Here is a 14,057-nt window from a genome sequence, read left to right as displayed (position 1 = left end):
TGTTCCCGGTCTACAGTGGTCAGTATCTATTAAAAGTGGTCCAAGGAAGGAACAGTGGTGAACCGGAGACAGGGTTATGGGCGGCCAAGGCTCATTGATGCACGTTGGGAGTGAAGTCTGGCCCGTGTGATCCGATCCAACAGACGAGCTACTGTTGCTCAAATTGCTGAAGAAGTTAATGCTGGTTCTGATAGAAAGGGGTCAGAATACACAGTGCATGAAGAGCAAAAGGGGTACCAAAACAATATTACGGAGGTGGTCATAATGTTATGCCTGGTCAGTGTACTTAGATTTAGTTGTTTTTGAGCTCATAAGCTTTTCAAATACCAAAGAATCAAGGGCATGGTTTCACAGTACAAGGGAAAAAAATTCTATTCATATGCCCACACCACTTTGTTTTGTATATTTGTATCTAAGCATTTTTGGCCCCGCCCAATTTGCACCAGCAGTTTTGCATGCACCATATCATATCATAAAAACACAAGATTTCCATTCGCTTTGTCATGTCACACTGCTGCAGATGGATAGAATGTATGAGTCTGGAGCTGTGCTGAACATGGAAAGGAATAAATCCGCGGCTCACATGCAGGCTAGCAGCACTCAAGATGCGGAGATCTTTATGCTGTACCATCTCCGCTTGATGGAGAAGAATCCACTCCCCCCAGAGCACTGCTCATCTGTCTGTTCCTTCACACAGGGAGAGTTTGATCAGAATGGAGTCACTGGCGAGCCAGCCAGGAGTCAGACCTACAAACTTCTAATCTTTTTATTATTCAAAAGAAAGATACAAAAACCAATAAATTCTTACAGACACTGTTTTATTCTTTCTGTGTTCTCAATAGAAATTTTGTAGAAATGATAGAACTATTGCATATACTTCTATACGAGATAAACAGATAAATAATAAATGAATAGTAAATTAATGAACAATTAATAATAGTAAATTAATGAGTAAATTAATGAATAATGAGAATATTCTATTCTATTCTATTCTATTCTATTCTATTCTATTCTATTCTATTCTATTCTGTACCATTGTACTATATTATATCTAAACACATTATATTGTGTTCTATCTCTTTCAATTATATTTAATTCTACTGCATTGTACTCTACTGTATCACATTGTATTTAATTCTATTTTATTCTATCTGGTTCTATTCTATTTGGTTCTATGCCACTGTATCGCCTTCTATTCTACTGTACACTATTTTATACTGTATTTGCTATTGTACTGTGTTTTGTTGTAACACGTCATACTATATTCTGTTCTAATCCATCCGATTCTATTCTATCCTATTCAGGGCTATTGTATTGTACTGTAGTGCATTCTATTCCTTTGTATTCTATTCTATTTCTATTGTGTTGCATTCTCTTCTGTTCTCTGCTACTGCATTACATCGCATCAAATTGTATTCCATTGTAATGCATTCTGTTTTATTGAATTACATTCTACGCTACTATATTGTGTACTATTCCATTCAGTTCTATGCTATTGTTTTACATCATATTCTATTCTGCTGCTTTACTGTATTCTATTTTATATGGTTCTATTCTATGCTACTGTATTGTACTGTAGTGGATTCTATTCCTTTGTATTCAATTCTATTCTATTCCTATTGTGTTGCCTTCTCTTGTGTTCCCTGCTACTGCATTGCATCGCATAATATTGTATTCCTTTGTAATACACTCTATTTTATCAAATTTTACTCTATTCTGTGCTACTATATTGTGTACTATTCCATTCAGTTCTATGCTATTGTATTACATCATATTCTATTCTGTTGCTGTACTGTATTCTATTCTATTTAGTTCTATTCTAGGCTACTGTGTGGTGAATTATATTCTGTTGTATTCAATTCTATTTCTATTGTGTTGCCTTCTCTTCTGTTCTCTGCTACTGTATTGCATCGCACACTGTTGTATTCTATTGTAATGAACTCCATTTGATTGAATTCTACTCTATTCTATGCTACTATATTGTATTCTATTGTATTCTATTTTATGCTATTGTAGCCCTATGCTACTGCATTGAATTCTGTTCTACTCTACCCCATCACCTCATCAACATGATTATTATTATTATTATTATTATTATTATTATTATTATTATTATTATTATTATTATTATTATTATTATTACAGTTCAGCAGATATTAATGATATGCTTCAGTGAACTGTTCAACATTTGGTCTGAGGTTACTTTTACAAAAACAAGGCTCTGCACATTTCCCATCAGTCTGTAGCCCTGCTGCTTATCTGTACATCGTGTTGGTATGTGTGTGTGTTACCTGATTAATGTCTCAGAATTTCTCCTTTTCAAAAGGGAAATAATCCATGTGTACTTAGTCACACATATTTACGTTTGCTAATGCATAGCTCAGAGCCACATTTGTCACAGCTGTGTAAACACGTGTAAACATTTAGTCCGCTTTTCGCACAGGCATCATAACTGAAGTGGGTTAAATGGCTCGGAACAAGTTAAGACTTAGTAAATGAGGATTTGCGGGCCATGTCGTCGGTGCATCTGATCATAACAGGACAAGTGTGTGACTTAGTATCCACCGTCGAACCTCCCAGCCAAGATAAAGCTTTAGCCAGTCTGCTCGCCTGTTAAACGAGTGTCCGGATATATACACTGCTGAAAAAGGAGGAAAGCAGGCAAACAATGCTATTTGAGGTATGGAAGGCGGTCACGGGAGATAATTTCTCATACACAGTGCCAAACAAAATGTCCTTTTGTTTAAAAAGCCTTCCCTTCTGGGCTCTTGGAGAGAGTGGGAATTTTTCGTTTATATAGAAAAGAAACAGCCCTGGAGAGCACCTTCGGGGGAAAATATCTGGTGTCATCTTTTTTGGTATCTGTTGCTAAATGATCTTTAGATGTGCTGAAAGAATTCCAGCGCGCCTTTTGCGAATGCAGAAGTTATCTAAATGGTCGTAATGATGAGTAATGAACGCTATCAGATGCACTGGAAGATGGATTACCGAGGTGAAAATAAGGGCATGAAGTTACCAGGTCTACTACATCCTAAATATATGGGTCTGCCATATGTGTGTGTGTGTGTGTGTGTGTGTGTGTGAGTGATTAATGAGCACTGAAATCAACACACTACTTCTAGCTCTTTCTATCTCTTTTCTTCACTTTACACATTTTAAAAAGGTGCAATAATCAGAGCTGGCATAAATCTGACTCTCTCTCTCTCTCTCTCTCTCAAACCGCATTGCAGGTGTGTTAAGTTTTATTTTCTAATTTGGTATATTATGGCTATAGCCTCTCCATTTAGCAAATTATAAATCACACTCCATGCCATGACTAATGCCAGTGACTAAAACCTACTGTAGGAGCAATGCAGAATTTTCTATTGCGTTTCTGTGAGACTTTAAATGACATATAATCTATTATATTAGATTATTACTATTCTCTCTCTCTCTCTCTCTCTCTCTCTCTCTCTCTCTCTCTCTGTCTCTTTCTCTCTCTCTCTTTTCTTTCTTTATCTCTCTGACTCTCTCTCTCTCTCTCTCTGTCTGTCTCTTTCTCTCTCTCTCTTTTCTCTCTTTATCTGTCTTTATCTCTCTGACTCTCTCTCCCTCTCTCTCTCTCTCTCTCTCTCTCTCTCTTTAGGACATGATCCTTTTCTTGAAATTTACAACAATAACTTAGATTCTGAGAGTAGGCGGAGCAAAACTATTCATTCAACTCTTAGCATAACATTTATTACACTGATTAAAGTTTAGAGGCAGGCTGAATGTAATATTTCAGACGAGATCAACACTAGACATAAGCATTTTGTTGTTTAAATTATAGAAAAGATGAGACAAAGCATTTGTTTATTCTATTATAGTATAGTCTATTCAATTCTATGCTACTATATCTGTATTGTATTGTACTGCTTTGCATTGTCTTCTATTAGTTTCTATTCTATTCTATACAAGAGAATTGTATTGTATCATATTCTATTCTATTCTATTCTATTCTACCCAACCCTACTCTGTGCTATTGTATTTTTATTGTATATCATTGACTTGGGTCCGCTTGAATTCTATTCTACACTTTTGAATTGTATTCGATTTTGTTCTATGCTACTCTATTTTTATTGTATTGCGTTCTAGTTTAGTAGAATTGAAAGATTTTAAAATGCTTCAGTCTAGTATTGTCTTGTTCTATACTACTGAACTGTATCGTATCATATTCTATAGCATTCTCTCATCTTCTATTCTATCCTACTTTTTTTCCTATTCTATATCTATTTCTATTCTATACAATATCTAAGCTTTTCTATTGTCTTACATTCCAAGCTACTAACTTAAAACTAGCTCAACGTCTTTAAGTAAGGTAGTGACAGCTAGCCAGCTAAGTTTCTAAACAAACAAACAAAACAGAACAAAAACTTCACCCAAAACTTTACACTTAAAAATTGCAAACACTGTTTCAACGAAGAAATAATAAAACTGTCCTGATCAGAAAAACTAAAAACTGGATCCACTAAAAACCTAAAACTGGATCCACTTATAGATTCAATTATTGACCGACCAAAGTGTTAAAGTTTGAGATGTTGGTCATGTTCATTACCCTTAAAGGTGATTGGTTGAGATTATAGGAAAATGTTTTGGTTTTTTTTCTTTCTGCAAGTCCCAGCTTCACATTTGGCCTTCTCATGTAGTCATGAAGCAAATACCTTTGAATCAACTCTTTAAATAGATTATACAGTATTTTTATTTATTACTTTTTTAACAGTTGTCAGAAATATGTAACAATAACAAATAAATTTAAGAAAAACTCTAATTAGTCCTTAGTCTCTAGTCTCTCGTCTATATATTTGTGCATCTCTACAATTAATGATTCAGAGTCACTGATTCACTGAATCACCGAATCACTGATACATTTCTGAATCTTTTTTTATTTTTTAACTCCTCTGTCCTAAATATACTGTATATGTCCAAAAACAGCACATCATTCACTTGGGTGCTGACATTGGAGACTCCTTCATCAGTTGGAGTAAGCTGTTGCCACAGAAACAACAACGTGTGTTTTGAATCGCACAAACCTGTGATATGCAGCTTTACTGCCCAAACTTCTGTTACAGAAAATGAATCAAAAACTTCTGACCAATCAGAATCCAGAACAGTGACATGATGTACAAAAATAAAGAACAGGATTTTCCATTGAATTGTTTCTCTCTGTTTTTGTGTGACAAACTGAATCACCGAATCTCTTAGCAACTGTCAATTACAGCACGTCTCTGATCACGTACAGTAACTCCACGTCACGTCTGGAAACGTTTATCTCTTTCAGAGCATGGCAGGGAGCTCGATGAAATAAATATGTCATGCATTTCATATGTTGGCTTTTCATCTATTTTATTCCAAAAAAAATCAGTTCTTGGAATAAACAATGCATCTGATTAAGATATCTCTCTCCCTGTTTTTATTTATTTGCATGATAGCAATCTAGAAAACCTTATCAGCAGAAAAAAAATAAATAAAATAAAATAAAATAAAATAAAATAAAATAATTAATTTATTAAGCTGCCATTGTGGTGCCCTTAAACAAGGCCCTTATCCCTTGCATTCTATTCTACTCTATTAGTTTTGTTTCTATTCTATTCTATTCTATTCTATTCTATTCTATTCTATTCTATCCTATCCTATCCTATTCTATTCTACTGAATTGTATTTGATCATATTGTATTCTATAGCACTCTATTCATGCATTGTATTGTCTCCTATTGTATTAGTTTCTATTCTATTCTATTGAATTGTATCATGCCATATAGTATTCTATTCTATAGCATTCCATTCAATTCAATTCTGTGCTAATTGTTTTGTATTGCATTGTATTGTCTTCTATTCTAATAGTTTCTATTCCATTCTAATGAATTGTATCATATCATATTGTATTCTATTCTATAGCATTCTATTCTATTCTGTTCTATTGTGTTCTAACCTATCCTATTCTGTGCTACTGCATTTTTATTGTCTGGTACTCAATTCTATTCTATACTTTTAAATTGTATCAAATCATATAGTATTCTATTCTATAGCATCAGATTCTATTTGAGTCTATGCTACTATATTTTTTTATTGTACTGAAATGTATTGTCTTCTACTCTATTAGTTTCTATTCTATTGAAATGTATCGTATCATATTGTATTCTATTCAACAGCATTCCATTCTGTTCTATTAGGCCCTGATCCCCTTTCCTATTCAAAATACTCATGGATGTAGTACTAGTATAAAATACTGAAGAGCCACCATATGAAATGCATGACGTATTTATTCTCCAAGCTCCCTGACCTGCTCTGAGAGAGATAAACGTTTCCAGACATGGATTGTACTGTATGTGATCAGAAACATGCTGTAATTGACAGTTGCTAAGAGATTCGGTGCTGTTTATTGCCTCACAAAAAAGACAAAGAGAACGATTCATTACAAAACTTTTGTGCTTTATTTTCTTACACCACATCGCTGCTGAGTTCTGGCTCCTGACTGATCAGTAGGTGTGGATTCGTTTTCTTTTTAGCTACATGTTTATAATAATGTGCTTGTTCTGGTACGTCATTGTTTCCATGAAACGCTGTGTTAACAAAGAGAGCTTGATTAGCAAAGTCGACACCTGAAACCTTGCAAGCTAAGTGGGATTTACTCACACAGGATGAATGTCAGGCTTTGAGAGGATCAGGAGGAGATGATTCCCTCAGGCCATCAGACTTCTCAATGTCCAGCTCATGAATCTCTTAAAATTCCTTAAATTACTTCCACTGAAACTACATTTTACTGATTCTGCATTTAATCTAACACTTTCCATTTTATAATGATTGCAATATTCTGTACTGTTTCTACAGGTAACAATTGTACATCATGCTACTACATGGAACATATTCCACATTTGTTTTATTACCTGATTTGCTTATTATTATTTTTATTCATTTTCATTTTGTTTAAACTTAGTTCTTAAATTTAGTTTACGTATATGCATAATTCTAAGAGGAATGGCCAGCTTTTCTTTACTATACATATATACAGTTTGTAACCCTCCTGTTACCCTAAAATTTACAAAGGTTTTGCCCTTGGGGTCAATTTGACCCCAGCAATATTAACCTCCAGAATATAAATTTTAATCAGGTAATTTATGTTTCTTTCTTGACTAACTAAATAGCTTTTCAAATAAAACATAACCCCAACCCAACCCACCCCATTCTTCTAAACACCCAGAATATCTATTGCACAACCATATAAATTTTTACAAATCACCATAAAATTTCACTGATTGATTTCAAACTCATTATTTTATTGGGGCCAAATTGTGGTGGATAGACCACTGGATCAGAGCATCTCCAAAACTGCAGCTCTTGTGGGGTGTTCCCGGTCTGCAGTGGTCAGTATCTATCAAAAGTGGTCCAAGGAAGGAACAGTGGTGAACCGGCGACAGGGTCATGGACGGCCAAGGCTCATTGATGCATGAAGGCCGGCCCGTGTGATCCGATCCAACAGACGAGCTACTGTTGCTCAGATTGCTAAAGAAGTTAATGCTGGTTCTGATAGAAAGGGGTCAGAATACACCGTGCATGACGAGTCAGGGACAGCAAAAGGGGGACCAACACAATATTAGGCAGGTGGTCATAATGTTATGCCTGGTTGGTATATATTTAGGGACATTAAACATTGAATGGGGTCAAACTGACCAGAAGAGATATAGTTGTACAATGTATATTCACAAAAATCTTAAATTTCCAGAATTTAAAGATTCTAGGACACTTTAGAATTGTTTCAGTGCATGAATTTCTTATAGAAATGTAAAGTTTTAAACCACTGGTGAAAATTGTCAATACATATCACACTGTGCACAAAGTAAAAGTACTTTCTTTCTAATTTCGTACTAATGGACATGTCGACCACGCAAGCCGAGACTCGAACAGGTCTAAACTCAGTAATTTCCCCCAAATCAAAAGAAAATTGAAAGAAAACGAGCCGCCTCCACTACCAAATGTGATTGTTGCAGGCTTGGGAGGTTGGTTTTAAATCCCTGTGCGTCTTCTGCAATATCCCCCTACCTTCGCAAATCTCCATCCTCGGTAGATAATAAAGCCGTGCTCCGTCTCCACACTGTTGTTTCTCTGCTCAAATATTGGCTTAAAGCTCATCAATAAAGTTGTCAGTCTTATACAATTCTCCTGACATTTCCCACTGCCGAGGGGCTGCAGAAACCTAAAGCTCTCATGATCCCTAATTCACCGCCGGCTACCCGCTTATATCGGCAAGGCACTGGGAGATGAATCTAATAGAATAGTCTGCCTGCAGTGTGTGTGTGTGTGTGTGTGTGTGATGTGTGTGTGATGTGGAGTGAACAAGGTCATTCCAAGGGGTCGTGTTTAGATGCTTTAAAAAACTGATTGTTCCCAAATAATCAGCTATTTTAATTTATTTGGAAAACAATAAATATATAAATAAGGAGAAGAAGAAGAAGAAGAAGAAGAAGAAGAAGAAGAGGTAATGACGACTCAGAGGTATTACACAATAGGCTCAAATCTTTTATCTATCAGTAACTCAACACTGAGACAAACAGAGTTCAGCAGTTCATTAGATTATGAAGTGACATCGATGACATCGATCATTACGCACACATTTAAAGAAAGATAAGAGCTGTTTTTGTGAGATCATTTCTCTTCTACTTATACTCTACTCTCTCTTTTGTGGTGTTTTCTATTAAAATAATTAAACACACGCTTGTGTATCTGCCCTTTTATGCTATTTTGAGCTTTGACTGGATGATGAATGCTTAGTCCTGCTATTTTTACTTTCTCCTCTGAAGGCCTTGTGGGGAAAAGGATAATGGAGTAATATAATCTACCACTTTCACGTGCATTATAACTCTACACCTTGTTTATCACAGATGCATTATGGGTGCAGGGTTGCCAGAATTGTGATGCAAAACCTGTTCAAATCTTGACCAATCAAATCTATGAAAAAATTATCCCAATGACGAAAAGTAAACTAAGTCCAAACTAGCCCAAAACAAGTCCAATAAACAATATTAAACTAGCCCAAAACTAGCCCAAATCTAGCCCAAAGACCAAAATTAAACTAGCACAAAACTAGCCCAAAACAAGTCCAATAAACAATATTAAACTAGCCCAAATCTAGCCCAAAGACCAAAATTAAACTAGCACAAAACTAGCCCAAAACAAGTCCAATAAACAATATTAAACTAGCCCAAAGACCAAAATTAAACTAGCACAAAACTAGCCCAAAACAAGTCCAATAAACAATATTAAACTAGCCCAAATCTAGCCCAAATCTAGCCCAAAGACCAAAATTAAACTAGCACAAAACTAGCCCAAAGACCAAAATTAAACTAGCACAAAACTAGCCCAAAGACCAAAATTAAACTAGCACAAAACTAGCCCAAAACAAGTCCAATAAACAATATTAAACTAGCCCAAAACTAGCCCAAAGTCCAAAATTAAACTAGCCCAAAACTAAACCAATGACCAAATTTAAACTAGCCCAAAACTAGCCCAAAGTCCAAAATTAAACTAGCCCAAAACTAAACCAATGACCAAATTTACACTAGCCCAAAACTAGCCCAAAGACCGAATTTAAACTAGCCCAAAACTAGCCCAAAGACCAAATTTAAACTAGCCCAAAACTAAACCAATGACCAAACATAAACTAGCCCAAAACTAGCCCAAAGACCAAAATTAAACCAGCCCAAAACTAGCCCAATGACCAAATTTACACTAGCCCAAAACTAGCCCAAAGACCAAAATTAAACTAGCCCAAAACTAGCCCAAAGACCAAATTTAAACTAGCCCAAAACTAAACCAATGACCAAATTTAAACTAGCCCAAAACTAAACCAATGACCAAATTAAACTAGCCCAAAACTAAACCAATGACCAAATTTAAACTAGCCCAAAACTAGCCCAAAGACCAAAATTAAACTAGCCCAAAACTAAACCAATGACCAAATTTAAACTAGCCCAAAACTAGCCCAAAGACCAAATTTAAACTAGCCCAAAACTAAACCAATGACCAAATTTAAACTAGCCCAAAACTAGCCCAATGACCAAATTTACACTAGCCCAAAACTAGCCCAAAGACCAAAATTAAACTAGCCCAAAACTAAACCAATGACCAAATTTAAACTAGCCCAAAACTAGCCCAATGACCAAATTTACACTAGCCCAAAACTAGCCCAATGACCAAATTTAAACTAGCCCAAAACTAGCCCAATGACCAAATTTAAACTAGCCCAAAACTAGCCCAAAGACCAAATTTAAACTAGCCCAAAACTAAACCAATGACCAAATTTACACTAGCCCAAAACTAGCCCAATGACCAAATTTAAACTAGCCCAAAACTAGCCCAAAGACCAAATTTAAACTAGCCCAAATCTAGCCCAAAGACCAAAATTAAACTAGCACAAAACTAGCCCAAAACAAGTCCAATAAACAATATTAAACTAGCCCAAAACTAGCCCAAAGACCAAATTTAAACTAGCCCAAAACTAAACCAATGACCAAATTTAAACTAGCCCAAAACTAGCCCAATGACCAAATTTACACTAGCCCAAAACTAGCCCAAAGACCAAAATTAAACTAGCCCAAAACTAAACCAATGACCAAATTTAAACTAGCCCAAAACTAGCCCAATGACCAAAATTACATTAGCCCAAAACTAGCCCAAAGACCAAAATTAAACTAGCCCAAAACTAAACCAATGACCAAATTTAAACTAGCCCAAAACTAGCCCAATGACCAAATTTACACTAGCCCAAAACTAGCCCAATGACCAAATTTAAACTAGCCCAAAACTAGCCCAAAGACCAAATTTAAACTAGCCCAATGACCAAAATTAAACTAGCCCAAAACTAAACCAATGACCAAATTTAAACTAGCCCAAAACTAGCCCAAAGACCAAAATTAAACTAGCCCAAAACTAAACCAATGACCAAATTTAAACTAGCCCAAAACTAGCCCAATGACCAAATTTACACTAGCCCAAAACTAGCCCAATGACCAAATTTAAACTAGCCCAAAACTAGCCCAAAGACCAAATTTAAACTAGCCCAATGACCAAAATTAAACTAGCCCAAAACTAAACCAATGACCAAATTTAAACTAGCCCAAAACTAGCCCAAAGACCAAATTTAAACTAGCCCAAAACTAAACCAATGACCAAATTTAAACTAGCCCAAAACTAGCCCAAAGACCAAAATTAAACTAGCCCAAAACTAAACCAATGACCAAATTTAAACTAGCCCAAAACTAAACCAATGACCAAATTTACATTAGCCCAAAACTAGCCCAAAGACCAAATTTAAACTAGCCCAAAACTAAACCAATGACCAAATTTAAACTAGCCCAAAACTAGCCCAAAGACCAAAATTAAACTAGCCCAAAACTAAACCAATGACCAAATTTAAACTAGCCCAAAACTAGCCCAAAGACCAAATTTAAACTAGCCCAAAACTAAACCAATGACCAAATTTAAACTAGCCCAAAACTAGCCCAATGACCAAATTTACACTAGCCCAAAACTAGCCCAAAGACCAAAATTAAACTAGCCCAAAACTAAACCAATGACCAAATTTAAACTAGCCCAAAACTAGCCCAATGACCAAAATTACATTAGCCCAAAACTAGCCCAAAGACCAAAATTAAACTAGCCCAAAACTAAACCAATGACCAAATTTAAACTAGCCCAAAACTAGCCCAATGACCAAATTTACACTAGCCCAAAACTAGCCCAATGACCAAATTTAAACTAGCCCAAAACTAGCCCAAAGACCAAATTTAAACTAGCCCAATGACCAAAATTAAACTACCCCAAAACTAGCCCAATGAGCTATATTACAAAACAATATTATAAAATCACATGGCCATTGACCTATAACTAGCTCTAAACTAGCCCTAAACTAGCCAAATGACCAAAATTATACTAGCCTAAAACTAGCCCAATGACCAAAATTAAACTAGCCCAAAAAAAGTCCAAAGGTCAATAATAAACTAGCCTGAAACTAGCCCAAATCTAGACCAATATTACAAAACAATATTATAAAACTCCAAGTGTATGACCAATAACTAGCTCCAAACCAAAATGCCCAAAAAGAGCCAAATAACCGAATTTAAACTATCCTGAAACTAGCCCAATGACCAAAATGAAACTAATTCTAATCTAGTCCAAGGATCAATAATAAACTAGCCCCAAAATCTAGCTAGTCACCAGCCCAACAACCAATATTAAACTAGCCAAAAACTAGCCCAAATACCAAAACTTAAACTAAGCCACACCCCAAACCAAAAATGCACATTTTATATTCACTGTTATGCTTAACAAAACAACAACAACAAAAAACTATACAGTAATAATCAATAAACACAGAATAAAATCATCGATCTCTGTGTTATCATCTGTAGAATATGAATGAAGCGTTCCAGTCAAATATAAAAAATGCAAAATTTCAAACCTGAAAGCTGCTGGGGAAAAAAATCATCCTGCAGAAACATTTTAAAAGTTTTTCAACTCTACTGAAAAAAATGTATTTGGCAACCCTGCACAAATGTGTGTAAAAGAAATACAAGAAATACTGATATCAGGAATCTACTGAAATCTAGTATGTTCTAAAAAGAAATGAATCAAAATCCAGAATAATCTACTAGAAGTAAAGCTTATATTAACGCTAATTTATGGCAGTCACCTCCCTGAGCACCACTTTATTTAAAGGCAGTCTACATAGGGCCTTCATAACACCTTCATAAGCACTGCATGACTATTTCAATGAGAATATATAAAGGGTTTATGTAGTAAGAACCCAGGATTTCAAAGAGTTCTCAACTGCATGATCCATTAGCATTTCCAACCCTCACATATTCACGGCTCAGAGTAAAGTGCTAGTGTGTAAGCGTAGCCTCGTGTGATATTGATTTTTCCTGCTTGTTATTTTACTTTTGAAAACAACCATTCAACCATTTAGGCATCCAGAAACGGACACAAGCATTTCTACATTTCAGGATTAAGGAGAGGAGGAGAGAGTCAGTAATAATCAGCGGTGCGGTCTGAGATCATGAAAAAAACTCTTGAAAACTGGATTTTTATACCAAAGGTCATTTTCACTCATGATCTAGTGACCTAGTTGAGGGTGTGATTATGATTGAGACTACAGATGGACTCTATAAGTAAATTTTTTTCTATTCAGTTTATTCAAACAGAGGAACCTCGGCATACGAATTCCCTCCATTATGAATCCTTAAGAATTGAAATATTGCAAGAAATTTGCATCGGCATACGAAGTATTTTCAGAATTTGAACTAAACGAACCGAACGCCGGCTAAGTTGCCGTACGTCTGAGAGCCGTTCAAATCTTGTTTGCATCAGTGGAAAGCCAAGCGAAGTGAGTTTACGAAATTTATGGATATTCAAAAGCTAGGTGATTTTCAAGTGTTTTTTTGTTGACAGATCGGTGGTGTGGGTGGTCTGTTCTATTTTTAGCCCAAGCTTGGTGGCACGACTTCCTGTGAGGAACTTGGGTCAGTTCTTTGTAAGCAGCCGTACAGTTTACATACGCTTCATATTGGGAATATTGGTCATATATTTGGGAGCTGGAACGGATTATCTGCATTTACATTATTTCTTATGGGAAAATACGTTTCACAATACAAATTTTCACCTTAAGAACTCGCCTCCAGAACCGATTACATTCATATTCCGAGGTTCCACTGTACAGCGCTTTTAACAATGGACATTGTCTCATAAACAGCTTTACAGAAGTATAGAAAAAATGATCTAGTTTAAAGTTAAGTGATTATTTATCTCTAATATTTATCCGTAATGAGAAGCTTGAGGCGACGGTGGTGAGGAAAAACTCCCTGAGATGATCTAAGGAAGAAACCTTGAGAGGAACCAGGCTCAGAAGGGAACCTCATCCTCATTTGGGTGACACTGGACAGTAAATAATGTAAATGTAAATAATCAACCTTCTAACATTCACAGCAACAAGGTGACCTGGGATCATTTGTTTTTAAAGAGAGCTTGCAAATGCATGTGGGGTTGAG

This window comes from Hemibagrus wyckioides, linkage group LG13 (assembly GCF_019097595.1).
Source record: "Hemibagrus wyckioides isolate EC202008001 linkage group LG13, SWU_Hwy_1.0, whole genome shotgun sequence".
NCBI classification, from domain to species: domain Eukaryota; kingdom Metazoa; phylum Chordata; class Actinopteri; order Siluriformes; family Bagridae; genus Hemibagrus; species Hemibagrus wyckioides.
Note: the sequence above shows the minus strand (reverse complement) of the source record.